Here is a 16,778-nt window from a genome sequence, read left to right as displayed (position 1 = left end):
GCCTTTTGCTTTCTGCCATGATTGTGAGGCCTCCTTACCACATGGAACTGTGAGTTCATTAAACCTCTTTTTCTTTATAAATTACCCAGTCTCTGGTATGTCCCCATCAGCAGTATGAAAACAGACTAATACAGAGGGTGTGTGTAAAATCAAAGAGGGGAGCCCACTCAGTCACCTGGCTTCCTAATCTACCACACAATCACCACAGCCCTATTTCAGCACCATGTAATCAATGCCAGCTCCTGCTCTCAGGCTTTCATGTTTGTTTCCATACCACTTTCCTAGCAAGCAAAAAGTTCACAGCCTTTTTTAGGTGTGGCTCTATATACAGAGTTAGAACTTTTAATAAACACATCAGAACACATATCTAAATGAGTATTTTCCTTCAGGTTCATTTGAAAAGCAACAAACTTATTGTAGTAATGCTGCTTTTTCACACAATATAAGTGGAACTCCTCCTTTGAAAGTGAAAAGCCTTACCAAGTCTGAAAAAAAGTCAGACTCAGTAATCCACAGTCATACTTCATTTTAGATAGAGTATTACCCATCTTGATTTCCTACCTCATTCATAAGACATAGCACTAAATAACACCTACTAGTTACAAAACTTAAATATATATTACATATATATACACATACACATATAGATACATATTATATACATAAATTTTTAAATACACTGCAGGTTGAAGGCAAGCTCTAAGAGACGAGTTAAAATTTTTTTTTTTTTTTTTTTTTTTTGAGACAGAGCCTCACTCTTTTGCCCAGGCTGGAGTGCAGTGGCATGATCTTGGCTCACTGCAGCCTCTGCCTGCTGGGTTCAAGTGATTCTCATATCTCAGCCTCCCAAGTAGCTGAGATTATAGGTGCGCACCACCACACCCAGCTAATTTTTGTATTTTTAGTAGAGATGGTGTTTCACCATGTTGGCCAGGCTGATCTCTAACTCCTGGCCTCTAACTCCTGATCTGCATGCCTTGGCCTCCCAAAGTACTGGAATTACAGGTATGAGCCACCACACCCAGCCTTAGAAAATTTTTGAGTAGTAAAAATGCCTCTGGAAAAATATTTAAACTCTCTAAGAAGAGCATATAATCAAATATGTGAATTTAGGAATTCATGTTTTTAAAAAATCAGTCACATTACTGCAGAGTCACATCTCATATATTTCACACAGTGGCCAGCTCAATAAATATTTATGAAGCAGAACCGAACCAAATTTTTAAGCATTTTTCATGTCCATTGCATCATTGGAAAGTAATATTGTTACTCCATATACAATTTATGACCTATTCAGGTCCTTCAGTTCTTTCTCCAAAGGTTTTCTCTTGGATGTATTTGAGATCTTACTGAAAATCAGCCTACCTGCAGGTGTCTTTTGAGTTCCATTAAGCTCAGTGAACATCCAATGCAGACACACAGACTTTCAATACTGTAGCCATTATGGTTGACACTTATGTCTCTCAGGGCTACTCTCCTTCAGAAGGCAAAGACTCCGAACTTTATTGCCATATTCTTCATCAGCTACCATCAGGAAGTAACATAACTCTGGTCTCCTATCCCAATTACTTCTGTCCACTTGACATTCAACAGATGGAAACTCACCAGTAGTCTCATTGAAGCATGGATAAATCAGCACACATGCAGGGTAGAAAATTCCAGTAGGCAATTTAAGGTGTTAAGAAAAAAGGGTTAGGAATAACTCTCTCCAGCACATAAGTCTGATTAAGCAGCCAGTTTGTGCGTTTTTCTGTCAAGTAGGTATAGCTATGTTCTGTTGTAAGTATAATCCATATATACTGATGGAAAACAAGAACCACACAGGGTGCCTTTAAAGGGAACATCTCTAGTGCTTTTTAAATCTCATTTTTTAACAAAAAATGAAACCCTCTATATATATCAATCTATATCTCTATCTCTATATCTATATATTAGGCAAACTATAAATGCCCATTTAAGATTATGTTTATGAAGTTTTCAATGACACAGAAATGAAATAAGTAAAATAGTAAATGAGAAAAGAGTACAAAATTGTATATATAGTATTATCATAGCTATATAAAAAACTATGTCTAGAAAAGAAAACCTAGAAATAAATGTACCAAGAAATTCAATATTATTCTCTATGAGATAATATGGAAAAAGATTTATTGTGCTTTTCCTTTTATTTCCCAACTTTCTACTATAAGTATGTATTATTTCTATAACTTAAAAAAATAAAACAAATGTCATTTGATTGAATCAAATTGGTTTATATATATGCCAGCTTATCAGCAACAAAAATGTTATGTAGTATAAGGTTAAAATAACTTTGCAAATAGAAACAGAGGAGTCCACAAACTTGCCTGTCCCTAAACCTTTGCCACTAACTAGTAGCTGATAACTGTCTAAAGACAACCAAGATTTGGCTGGGCAGTGGCTCAGGTCTATAATCCCAGCACTTTGGGAGGCCAAGGTGGGCGGATCACTTGACATCAGGAATTCAAGACCAGCCTGGCCAACATGGTGAAACCCCATCTTTACTAAAAACACAAAAATTAGCCAGGCCTGGTGACACATGACTGTAGTCCCAGCTACTCAGGAGGCTGAGGCACAAGAATCTCTTGAACCCAGGAGCTGGAGGCTGCAGTGAGCCAAGATCATACCACTGCACTCCAGCCTGGGTAACAGACCGAGACATCATCTCAAAAAAAAAAGATATCCAAGATGTTTTCATTGGAAACATTTCTTTCTGACTTGAAGAGCAGAATGCCACACACCCAGGCTACCATGGTCACATGGACTATTGTTAGTCAAGAATGCATTCAGTAGACTAAACTGCAGATTCTCCATAAATGTATAGTTCATACAGGGAGTAGGTACACGAGATGAACTTTGTTTGCTTAAAGCCTATGTCATAATCTATGGCACAATAAGCAAGACACAAAATATTACAAAATTGTATGAAACCATCTATATGACATTCTAGAGAAAGTAGAACTAATCTATAATGACTAAAAGAAGCTGGGTCGAGGGTAGGGACAGGGGATTGACTGTAAGGAGGCATGTGGAAACTCTATCTTGTCTGTGGTACTGATTATATGGTTGGATATGTTTGTCCAAACTCATCAAACTGTACATTGTTTTAAATGGTGTATTTTATTTTATGTAAATTACACTTCAATAAAAACAACCTTTGGTATTTATGATACACTCTCATATGACATGTAATGATAATACAGAGTATGACAGTCTCACTCTGGGGACAATCTTGGTAATAGGCAGCCATAATCAGGCTATGTTTTGAGAGTTCAAAACAAAAATATTCCCACCCACTCCAAGAAGCTTCCAGTGACTCCACAATTCTACCAATGTAGAGTCATTCTTACGGAATCTCTGAGTATTTTGTTGATGGGAAAACATCACTTGAAGAAGAGGAGAGTAAGACTTCAAGCCTAGCCAGGAACAGCAGCTAATGCTTGTAATCCCAGCACCTTGGGAGGCCAAGGTGCATGGATCACTTGAGTCCAGGAATTCAAGACCACTGTAGGCAACATGGCAAAACCCCCTCTCTACAAAAAAAATTAACCAAGTGTGGTGGCACATACCTGTAGTTCCAGCTACCTTGAGGGGCTGAGGCTGGAGGATCTCTTGAGGCCAGGAAGTCAAGGCTGTAGTGAGCTGATCATGCCACTGCACTCCAGTTTGGAAGACAGAGCGAGAGTCTGCCTTGGAAAAAAACAAAAAACAAAAACACAACCTCAAACCACTATCAACTATCTCTTACAAAAAACTGCTTTCCAGGCCAACCATGGTGGTTCATGCCTGTAATCCCAGCACTTTGGGAGGCTGAGGCGGGCGGATCACTTGAGGCCAGGAGTTTTGAGACCAGCCTGGAGCCTGGCAAACATGGTGAAACCCCACCTCTACTAAAAATACAAAAATTAGCTGGACATGGTAGTGGGCACCCGGTTAATTTTAATCCCAGCTACTTGGGAGGCTGAGACATGAGAATCGCTTGAGCCTGAAAGGCAGAAGTTGCAGTGAGCCAACATCATGTCACTGCACTCCAGTCAGGCAACAGAGTGAGACTCCATCTCAAAAAAAAAGACAAGAACTTTCCAGCAGTATCAGCTACAGAAGGAAGGTCTAGGAGTGGGGCAAAGAGACAAGAGTGGAGAGGGTCTGAGAGACACCCCAGAGAGTGTTCTAAGACAAATTTTGCCTATTTCACATAGTCGCCTCTCTTTCATTTTACAGGAGAAATATAAACCTTAGAAAAGCTCATTCCCTAAGTATGCATGTGAAGCCCAGTTGAATACCACTTTCCTCCCTCCTAGAACTTTTGTCCAAGATGGTGGTGATGAGCAACATCCCCGGCTCCTGAAGACTTCTTTCCATCCACAAACTATTTTCACATCAGTTATTTCATTAGATCAGCTCAGTTACCTTTGAAGTAATAAGTAACGGGTAGGTAGCAGTAGCATTCCTATTCTACAGTTAAGAAAACCGAGAGAAATCAGAGCCATTAGTGGACTTAACCAATGCCCCACAGGTAAGAGCTACCAGAAATGTTCCCTGATGTGCTTCAATAGACCATACTCGGATTGTCCTCACAAAACCTTGAACATGGTAACATATACTGTCAAGCTTTGCCAACCTAATATGGAGATTGGAAAATGCATAGTAAATTATTGCCCTGAACATGCTTATGAACAAAAGTAGGTTTTATCTTTACATAAATTATTTCAATTTCCATGGTTTAGAATCAGCAGACTGGGATTCAAATTCCTACCGGCTGTAAGATTCACCATCCTAGGTCTTAATTTCTTCAGTAAAATGAGCATATTAATGTATGTTCTTATTCATAGAACTTTTGTGAAATCAAATAAATGATGAACACTAAAATATTCTGTGAATTGCTTGGCACTGAATGACTATTAGATGTTTTACTTATAACTAAATAGAGATTGTAAATACATTTTGTTAATTACCAAAAGGTGTTTTCTAGATTAATTGTAATTTTAAAATGAATTACATGATAAAGATCAAGGTAATAAAAATATTTTCAGATAACTTACTACTCATGTATACCATCAATTTTAGGATTCCTTTCCTCTGATAAATTAGGATTGTGGAATATTTTGCTCTCAGGGAGAACCCAGAAATAACCAGAGTGTGCCATTGAAAATAACAATTCAGCAGAAATCAAACATGATACAGTAATGGTAAGCAAGATAAGTTTTCACAAATATGTAATGACATCCAGGAAGCAGTAAGCTAAGAAGAGGCAAAAATGGGCTAAGATTGGCTTTGATGGAGAAAATACAATTAAGCTTAATTCCTTTATAACTTTTGTTGTTCTTCTTGTACTGCTGAAAAGGGCTTAAAATAGAATCACAGTAGCCACTGACAAGTCTAATTTCCAGATTCTCTAGCAAAACTGTGCAAAGGAACCCAATATTTCTGCAGCCAAGGATCCCCCAAAATGCCCCCTTCCTGCAGAGGTCTCTTGTTTAGACTTTCCTTAGTGTCTGTCTTAGTAGAGCTCCTATCCTGTGTCCTCAGCCTGCTGACCTTCCTCCTGGCTGTCTTTCTCATTTGCCTTTGAAAAGTATTTGGAGATCTGAAAATTAGTCCTTTATCGAGTCTGTCAAAGAGCAATTCATTGTGAGAAATCAATATCCCAAAGCCCCATAGCTGAACCTGGAAAAAAGTCAAACTACAGACCCTAGATTTTACCACTGCACTAGTCATGCACTAATCACTCTGATAAAAGACTCCATGCTTCCCTGATGACCCTCAAAATCTCCTCATTCTCAAGAAGAATGAGGAAATTTTCTTTTCTCTTTTTCTTCTGTCACAACATAACTTGATTTTAGGAGGGTAAATGTTGGCAGATACATGCTGAGAAAATAGAAAGAGAAAATTCAAATAAATAGTAATAGGCAGGCTTGAAGCCATCTTCCTCTTACATAATTTTATTTTTTAAAATTGGTGAAAGTTGCCAGAAAACAGGTTACTGCTGAAGAAATATGTTCTGAAAAACAAAAATTGAACTGAGAAAACTGAGCTCCAATTCCAGTGGATATGATATCTCTGATTCCATTAGGACATGCGCTACTTACTCCCTGCTACAGAATGAGAATTTGTCACACACACACACACACACACACACACACACACACAAGCACTGAGAGTCCCCTGCAAGCCATTGACATCAGCAAAATGACATCTCCACCAAGGAGGCCATGACAGGAGCCAGAAAACAATTATGTTTCCTGTGAGTATGCACAAGTTTCAGAAGAACCATTTATCATCTCTCCCAGTAGAATTTCATTTTCTTTCTTGTTTCTTTTATTTTTTAAAACCAATCTTCATTGATAGCTGGTTAGAGAAGGGTTTGGCTGGAGTGTTGGTGATGACCCTCCATCCACTGACACAATTTATCTCACAATCCAAAGGGGCTAACACTACAGTGAGATGGGACAGTTTTCCAGTGCCAAGTCTCCTGCACTTGAAATGGGCCTGTCAAATATTTTTCTTTCCTACTCCAAAAGTACCCCAGTACCTCCATCCAAACAGAGGGAGAAAATCAGAGTCCTCTTTCAGGGCAGTTGGCTAGAGAGTAGGCTGAGGGCTATGTCTAATTCTGCAGTATTCATTGACTGAGGGCCTCTTTATTATCTGCTTTCCCTTTCTCTTCCAGGAGCTGGTTCCGTTTTAGAGAGGAGAGAACTGGGACACACTACTTGCCACAGACAGAGACCTGGTTTGTGGAAAACAGTAATAGAAGCAAGTGAGGGAAAGAATTTTCTCACACCATTATTAATAATCAGTATCTTACATATGACAATGTCATTATTTTCATCAGGCTCCACCGAGGGTCTGTCATAAGGGTATGTCTCTTCTTTCTCCAGTCCCCAACTCTTGAAACCCTTCCTTGTGCACTCTGCACCCTACAGTCCATTAGCAGTAAAACCTCTATATCCTCAATTTTTCTGCAAACTCAGTAACAGAAACCTGATTCTCCCCTGAAGATTCCGTTTCTACTGGAGTAGTCTCAAGTGGTCACTTCCATCTCTCTCATGCCTCCTAAACTCCTAGGCTTAAACACAGGGAAGGAATACTTCATGTTCCACATTGCTGCTTTTATACCATTCTCTCTCCCTTTCTCTAAAGTTTTCCAGCTTTCTGTATAATCAGTCTATCATCACTTCCTTTTTTTTTTCTGTAGACATCTATCAACCTCTTGGTCATTCCTCCTCATGTGTCCAAGATTTTAGCTCATGACTCACTGCCATTTTCTAACAATATGCTTGTTTTCATTCTTGGTAATTTCAATTCCATATTGATGTTACTTTCAACACTGCCCTCATTGCTCTTTGATCTTCTCCAGTGATTTTATTCTTTACCCTAGCTCTACCAATCTTCCAAGGGTCAATCCCTAGTCCTTATTATTACCAAAATCTACAACCACCCATCACAGCAAATTTGAACACTCCACTCAGACCTCCATCCACTCTCTTTCCAGTCCACTCCCCATTGTGCCCATCTGCAATAATCCTTCAGCCCCTCTATGGAATACAATCCATTAATTGTACCATCTGCTCACTGTCCCTCCCGACTACATGTCCTCACTTCCTTGATTCTGTTTAAATGCCATACTCTATCATTATGAAAACTCTCTTGCATACACCCTCCACCCTCTTGTTTCTCTCTCTTATTATACTTGCTTAGAAAACTTTAGGCCCGGGAAAATACAACTCTTCTCTCACTGTGTGCCGGCACCCATGTAGCTGAACAAAGCTATAGAAAAATGCACTACCATGCTAATATGATTTGGCTGTGTGTCCCCACCCAAATCTCACCTCAAATTGCAATCCCCATAATCCCCAGGTGTCGAGGGTGGGACCAGGTGGAAGTAATTGTATCATTGGGGTTGTTTCCCCCATGCTGTTCTTATGATAGTGAGTCTCACAAGATCTGATGGTTTTATACATGTCTGACATTTCTCCTGCTTGCACTCATTCTCTCCTGCTGCCCCATGAAGAGGCACCTTCTGCTATGATTGTAAGATTCCAGAGGCCTCTCTAGCAATGTGGAACTATGAGTTAATTAAACCTCTTTTCTTTATAAATTACCCAGTCTCCAGTATTTGTTCATAGTAGCATGAGAACAGACTAATATAGTAAATTGGTACTGGGTGTAGTGGGGTGCTGCTGTAAAGATACCCAAAAATGTTGAAGTGACTTTGGAACTGGATAACAGACAGAGGTTCAGACGGTATGGAGGGCTCAGAAGACGACAGGAAGATATAGGAAATTTTGGAACTTCCTAGAGACTTGGAGGGCTCAGAAGACAGGAATATGTGGGAAAGTTTGGAACTTCCTAGAGACTTGTGGAATGGTTTTGACTGAAATGCTGATAGTGATATGGACAATGAAGTCCAGGCTGAGGAGGTCTCAGATGGAGATGAGGAACTTTTTGGGAACCAGAGTAAAGGTGACTCTTGCTATGCTTTAGCAAGGAGACTGGTGGCCCCCTAGAGATCTGTGGAACTTTGAACTTGAGAGACATTATTTAGGGTATCTGACAGAAGACATTTCTAGGTGAAAGCATTCAAGAGGAAGCAGAACATAAAAGTTTGAAAAATTTGCACCCTGATGATGAGATAGAAAAGAAAAACCCATTTTCTGGGAGAGAAATTCAAGTCTGCTACAGAAATTTGCATAAGTGACGAGGAGCCAAAATGTTAATCACCAAGACAATGGGGAAAATGTCTTCAGGATATGTCAGAGACCTTTGTGACAGCCCCTCCCATCACAGACTGGGAGGCCTAGGAGGGAAAAAATGGCTTTTGGGCCAGGCCCAGGGACCCCCTAGCCAAAAATGGTTTTGTGCAGCTTCAGGACACGGTGCCCAGTGTTCCAACTGCTTCAGCTCCAGCCATGGCTAAGAAGGGCCTAGGTACAGCTCAGGCCATTGCCTCAGAGGCACGTCATTCAGAGGTGCCTCATTACCACCAAACCCCAAGCCTTTGTGGCTTCTATGTGGTGTTGAGCTTGTGGATGCACAGAAGTCAAGAACTGAGGTTTGAGAACCTCCACCTAGATTTCAGAGGATATATGGAAATGCCTGGATGTCCAGGCAGAATTTTGCTGCAGGGGTGTAGCCCTCATGGAGAACCTCTGCTAGGGCAGTGCAGAAGGGAAATGAGGGGTGGGAACCTCCACACAGAGTCCCCACTGGGGCACTGCCTAGTGAAGCTGTGAGAAGAGGATCACCATCCTCCAGACACCAGAGTGGTAGATCAACCAATAACTTGCACTGTGGGCCTGGAAAAGCTGCAGACACTCAACATTAGACCTTGAAAGCAACCTGGAGGGAGGCTGTACCCTGAAAAGCCACAGAGGCAGAACTGCCCAAGGCCATGGGAGCCCACCTCTTGCATCCTGGATGTGAGACATGGAGTCAAAGGAGATCATTTTGAAACTTCAAGGTTTAATGACTGCCCTATTGGATTTTGGAAACACATGGGGCCTACAGACCCTTTATTTTGGCCAATTTCTCCCATTTGGAATGGGTGCATTTACCCAATGCCTGTACCCTCATTTTACCTAGGAAATAACTAACTTGCTTTTGATTTTATGGGCTTATAGATGGAAAGGACTTGCCTTGTCTCAGATGAGACTTTGGACTTGGACTTTTGGGTTAATGCTGGAATGAGTTAAGACTATGGGGGATGGTTGGAAAAGCATGATTGTGTTTTGAAATGTGAGAACATGAGATTTGGGAGGGGCCAGGGGCAGAATAATATGATTTGGCTCTGTTCCGCACCCAAATTTCACCTTGTATTGTAATCCCCATAATCCCCATGTGTCAAAGGTGGGACCAGTTGGAGGTAATTGGATCATGGGGGCAGTTTCCCCCAAGTTGTTCTCATGATAGTAAGTCTCATGAGATCTGATGGTTTTATAAGCATCTGGAATTTCCCCCGCTTGCACTCATTCTCTCTCCTACCACCCTGTGAAGAGGTGCCTTCCACCATATTGTAAGTTCCCTGAGGCCTCCCCAGCCATGTGGAACTGTAAGTCAATTAAACCTCTCTTCTTTAAAAATTACCAGGTCTTGGGTATTTCTTCATAGCAGTGTAAGAATGAACTAATATACATGCTGATGGGAATCATTTTTTGTAAATGACTTTGAATCTCAAACGAACCCAGTAATACTACTGCCTTTCCATGGTTCATTCACTCTCTTACTCTTCTAGATGACAATTTCATACTTTTCTCTTCTTTCCTGAGACCTCCCATGCTTCTTCCCACATCCTTATTCTCAAATGGCAAATTGTATCCTATTTCACTGAGAAAATAGAAACAATCAAAAGAGAAATTCTGTTATTTCCCATTATCTCAATACAAACTCACCAGCTTCTGCACCATATACTCTTCCTTTCCTAGTGCTTCTGTAGATGGACCATCCAGATCTCTGCCTACGACTATCTGCATATATGCACTAGATTCTACTTTCATTATTTGATTACAGATATTCTTTCTTCTTTACTGCATCATTACTTTTTTTTCCCTCTCTGTTGGATCATTCCAACAGCATTCAAACATGCTATTTTCCAGTCAGCATTCGATATGTCATTTTTCTGACCTATTCCAGTTAATGAAAACTCTACCGGGGGGCGGAGCAAGATGGCCGAATAGGAGCAGCTTCAGTCTCCAACTCCCAGCGCGAGCGACACAGAAGACCGGCGATTTCTGCATTTTCAACTGAGGTACTGGGGTCACCTCACTCGGGAGTGCCGGACAATCGGTGCTGGTCAGCTGCTGCAGCCCGACCAGCGAGAGCTGAAGCAGGGCGAGGCATCGCCTCACCTGGGAAGCGCGAGGGGGAAGGGAGTCCCTTTTCCTAGCCAGGGGAACTGAGACACACAACACCTGGAAAATCGGGTAACTCCCACCCCAATACTGCGCTGTAACACCGGCACACCGGAGATTGTATCCCACACCTGGCCGGGAGGGTCCCACGCCCACGGAGCCTCTCTCCTTGCTAACACAGCAGTCTGCGGTAATCTAACCGCAAGGCAGCAGCGAGGCTGGGGGAGGGGCGCCCGCCATCGCTGAGGCTTAAGTAGGTAACTAAAGCCGCTGGGAAGCTGGAACTGGGTGGAGTTCACAGCAGCTCAAGGAAACCTGCCTGTCTCTGTAGACTGCGCCTCTGGGGACAGGGCTCAGCTAAAGGAGTAGAAGCCTGTGAAACGCGAACGACTCTGTCTGACAGCTTTGAAGAGAGCAGTGGATCTCCCAACACGGAGGTTGAGATCTGAGAAGGGGCAGTCTGCCTGCTCAAGTGAGTCACTGACCCCTGAGTAGCCTAACTGGGAGACATCCCCCACTAGGGGCAGTCTGACACCCCACACCTCACAGGGTGGAGTACACCCCTGAGAGGAAGCTTCCAAAGCAAGAATCAGACAGGTGCACTCGCTGTTCAGCAATATTCTATCTTCTGCAACCTCTGCTGCTGATACCCAGGCAAACAGGGTCTGGAGTGGACCTCAAGCAATCTCCAACAGACCTATAGCTGAGGGTCCTGACAGTCAGAAGGAAACCTATCAAACAAGAAGGACACCTAAATCAAAACCCCATCAGTACGTCACCATCATCAAAGACCAGTGACAGATAAAACCACAAAGATGGGGAAAAAGCAGGGCAGAAAAGCTGGAAATTCAAAAAATAAGAGCGCATCTCCTCCTGCAAAGGAGCACAGCCCATCGCCAGCAACGGATCAAAGCTGGTCAGAGAATGATTTTGATGAGATGAGAGAAGAAGGCTTCAGTCCATCAAACCTCTCAGAGCTAAAGGAGGAATTACGTACCCAGCGCAAAGAAACTAAAAATCTTGAAAAAAAAGTGGAAGAATTGACAGCTAGACTAATTAATGCAGAGAAGGTCATAAACGAAATGACAGAGGTGAAAACCATGACACGAGAAATACGTGACAAATGCACAAGCTTCAGTAACCGACTCGATCAACTGGAAGAAAGAGTATCAGCGATTGAGGATCAAATGAATGAAATGAAGCGAGAAGAGAAACCAAAAGAAAAAAGAAGAAAAAGAAATGAACAAAGCCTGCAAGAAGTATGGGATTATGTCAAAAGACCAAATCTACGTCTGATTGGGGTGCCTGAAAGTGAGGGGGAAAATGGAACCAAATTGGAAAACACTCTACAGGATATCATCCAGGAGAACTTCCCCAACCTAGCAGGGCAGGCCAACATTCAAATTCAGGAAATACAGAGAACGCCACAAAGATACTCCTCCAGAAGAGCAACTCCAAGACACATAATTGCCAGATTCACCAAAGTTGAAATGAAGGAAAAAATCTTAAGGGCAGCCAGAGAGAAAGGTCGGGTTACTCACAAAGGGAAGCCCATCAGACTGACAGCAGATCTCTCGGCAGAAACTCTACAAGCCAGAAGAGAGTGGGGGCCAATATTCAATGTTCTTAAAGAAAAGAATTTTAAACCCAGAATTTCATATCCAGCCAAACTAAGTTTCATAAGTGAAGGAGAAATAAAATTCTTTACAGATAAGCAAATGCTTAGAGATTTTGTCACCACCAGGCCTGCCTTACAAGAGACCCTGAAGGAAGCCCTAAACATGGAAAGGAACAACCGGTACCAGCCACTGCAAAAACATGCCAAAATGTAAAGACCATCGAGCCTAGGAAGAAACTGCATCAACTAATGAGCAAAATAACCAGTTAATATCATAATGGCAGGATCAAGATCACACATAACAATATTAACCTTAAATGTAAATGGACTAAATGCTCCAATTAAAAGACACAGACTGGCAAACTGGATAAAGAGTCAAGACCCATCAGTCTGCTGTCTTCAGGAGACCCATCTCACATGCAGAGACATACATAGGCTCAAAATAAAAGGATGGAGGAAGATCTACCAAGCAAATGGAGAACAAAAAAAAGCAGGGGTTGCAATCCTAGTCTCTGATAAAACAGACTTTAAACCATCAAAGATCAAAAGAGACAAAGAAGGCCATTACATAATGGTAAAGGGATCAATCCAACAGGAAGAGCTAACTATCCTAAATATATATGCACCTAATACAGGAGCACCCAGATTCATAAAGCAAGTCCTTAGAGACTTACAAAGAGACTTAGACTCCCATACAATAATAATGGGAGACTTCAACACTCCACTGTCAACATTAGACAGATCAACGAGACAGAAAGTTAACAAGGATATCCAGGAATTGAACTCATCTCTGCACCAAGCGGACCTAATAGACATCTATAGAACTCTCCACCCCAAGTCAACAGAATATACATTCTTCTCAGCACCACATCACACTTATTCCAAAATTGACCACATAATTGGAAGTAAAGCACTCCTCAGCAAATGTAAAAGAACAGAAATTATAACAAACTGTCTCTCTGACCACAGTGCAATCAAACTAGAACTCAGGACTAAGAAATTCAATCAAAACCGCTCAACTACATGGAAACTGAACAACCTGCTCCTGAATGACTACTAGGTACATAACGAAATGAAAGCAGAAATAAAGATGTTCTTTGAATCCAATGAGAACAAAGATACAACATACCAGAATCTCTGGGACACATTTAAAGCAGTATGTAGAGGGAAATTTATAGCACTAAGTGCCCACAAGAGAAAGCAGGAAAGATCTAAAATTGACACTCTAACATCACAATTAAAAGAACTAGAGAGGCAAGAGCAAACACATTCAAAAGCTAGCAGAAGGCAAGAAATAACTAAGATCAGAGCAGAACTGAAGGAGATAGAGACACAAAAAACCCTCCAAAAAATCAATGAATCCAGGAGTTGGTTTTTTGAAAAGATCAACAAAATTGACAGACCGCTAGCAAGATTAATAAAGAAGAAAAGAGAGAGGAATCAAATAGACGCAATAAAAAATGATAAAGGGGATATCACCACCGACCCCACAGAAATACAAACTACCATCAGAGAATACTATAAACACCTCTACGCAAATCAACTAGAAAATCTAGAAGAAATGGATAATTTCCTGGACGCGTACACTCTTCCAAGACTAAACCAGGAAGAAGTTGAATCCCTGAATAGACCAATAGCAGCCTCTGAAATTGAGGCAACAATTAATAGCCTGCCCACCAAAAAAAGCCCAGGACCAGATGGATTCACAGCTGAATTCTACCAGAGGTACAAGGAGGAGCTGGTACCATTCCTTCTGAAACTATTCCAATCAATAGAAAAAGAGGGAATCCTCCCTAACTCATTTTATGAGGCCAGCATCATCCTGATACCAAAGCCTGGCAGAGACACAACAAAAAAAGAGAATTTTAGACCAATCTCCCTGATGAACATCGATGCAAAAATCCTCAATAAAATCCTGGCAAACCGGATTCAGCAGCACATCAAAAAGCTTATCCACCATGATCAAGTGGGCTTCATCCCTGGGATGCAAGGCTGGTTCAACATTCGCAAATCAATCAACGTAATCCAGCATATCAACAGAACCAAAGACAAGAACCACATGATTATCTCAATAGATGCAGAAAAGGCTTTTGACAAAATTCAACAGCCCTTCATGCTAAAAACGCTCAACAAATTCGGTATTGATGGAACGTACCTCAAAATAATAAGAGCTATTTATGACAAACCCACAGCTAATATCATACTGAATGGGCAAAAACTGGAAAAGTTCCCTTTGAAAACTGGCACAAGACAGGGATGCCCTCTCTCACCACTCCTATTCAACATAGTGTTGGAAGTTCTGGCTAGGGCAATCAGGCAAGAGAAAGAAATCAAGGGTATTCAGTTAGGAAAAGAGGAAGTCAAATTGTCCCTGTTTGCAGATGACATGATTGTGTATTTAGAAAACCCCATCGTCTCAGCCCAAAATCTTCTTAAGCTCATAAGCAACTTCAGCAAAGTCTCAGGATACAAAATTAATGTGCAAAAATCACAAGCATTCTTATACACCAGTAACAGACAAGCAGAGAGCCAAATCAGGAATGAACTTCCATTCACAATTGCTTCAAAGAGAATAAAATACCTAGGAATCCAACTTACAAGGGATGTAAAGGACCTCTTCAAGGAGAACTACAAACCACTGCTCAGTGAAATCAAAGAGGACACAAACAAATGGAAGAACATACCATGCTCATGGATAGGCAGAATCAATATTGTGAAAATGGCCATACTGCCCAAGGTAATTTATAGATTCAATGCCATCCCCATCAAGCTACCAATGAGTTTCTTCACCGAATTGGAAAAAACTGCTTTAAAGTTCATATGGAACCAAAAAAGAGCCCGTATTGCCAAGACAATCCTAAGTCAAAAGGACAAAGCCGGAGGCGTCACGCTACCTGACTTCAAACTATACTACAAGGCTACAGTAACCAAAACAGCATGGTACTGGTACCAAAACAGAGATATAGACCAATGGAACAGAACGGAGCCTTCAGAAATAATGCCACACATCTACAACCATCTGATATTTGACAAACCTGAGAAAAACAAGAAATGGGGAAAGGATTCCCTATTTAATAAATGGTGCTGGGAAAATTGGCTGGCCATAAGTAGAAAGCTGAAACTGGATCCTTTCCTTACTCCTTATACGAAGATTAATTCAAGATGGATTAGAGACTTAAATGTTAGACCTAATACCATAAAAACCCTAGAAGAAAATCTAGGTAGTACCATTCAGGACATAGGCATGGGCAAGGACTTCATGTCTAAAACACCAAAAGCAACGGCAGCAAAAGCCAAAATTGACAAATGGGATCTCATTAAACTAAAGAGCTTCTGCACAGCAAAAGAAACTACCATCAGAGTGAACAGGCAACCTACAGAATGGGAGAAAATTTTTGCAATCTACTCATCTGACAAAGGGCTAATATCCAGAATCTACAAAGAACTCAAACATATATACAAGAAAAAAACAAACAACCCCATCAAAAAGTGGGCAAAGGATATGAACAGACATTTCTCAAAAGAAGACATTCATACAGCCAACAGACACATGAAAAAATGCTCATCATCACTGGCCATCAGAGAAATGCAAATCAAAACCACAATGAGATACCATCTCACACCAGTTAGAATGGCAATCATTAAAAAATCAGGAAACAACAGGTGTTGGAGGGGATGTGGAGAAATAGGAACACTTTTACACTGTTGGTGGGATTGTAAACTAGTTCAACCATTATGGAAAACAGTATGGCGATTCCTCAAGGACCTAGAACTAGATGTACCATATGACCCAGCCATCCCACTACTGGGTATATACCCAAAGGATTATAAATTATGCTACTACAAAGACACATGCACACGTATGTTTATTGCGGCACTATTCACAATAGCAAAGACTTGGAATCAACCCAAATGTCCATCAGTGACAGACTGGATTAAGAAAATGTGGCACATATACACCATGGAATACTATGCAGCCATAAAAAAGGATGAGTTTGCGTCCTTTGTAGAGACATGGATGCAGCTGGAAACCATCATTCTTAGCAAATTATCACAAGAAGAGAAAACCAAACACCGCATGTTCTCACTCATAGGTGGGAACTGAACAATGAGCTCACTTGGACTTGGGAAGGGGAACATCACACACTGGGGCCTATCATGGGGAGGGGGGAGGGGGGAGGGATTGCATTGGGGAGTTATACCTGATATAAATGATGAATTGATGGGTGCTGACGAGTTGATGGGTGCAGCACACCAACATGGCACATGTATACATATGTAACCTGCACGTT

This window comes from Piliocolobus tephrosceles, chromosome 1, assembly GCF_002776525.5.
Source record: "Piliocolobus tephrosceles isolate RC106 chromosome 1, ASM277652v3, whole genome shotgun sequence".
Lineage (NCBI taxonomy): Eukaryota > Metazoa > Chordata > Mammalia > Primates > Cercopithecidae > Piliocolobus > Piliocolobus tephrosceles.
Note: the sequence above shows the minus strand (reverse complement) of the source record.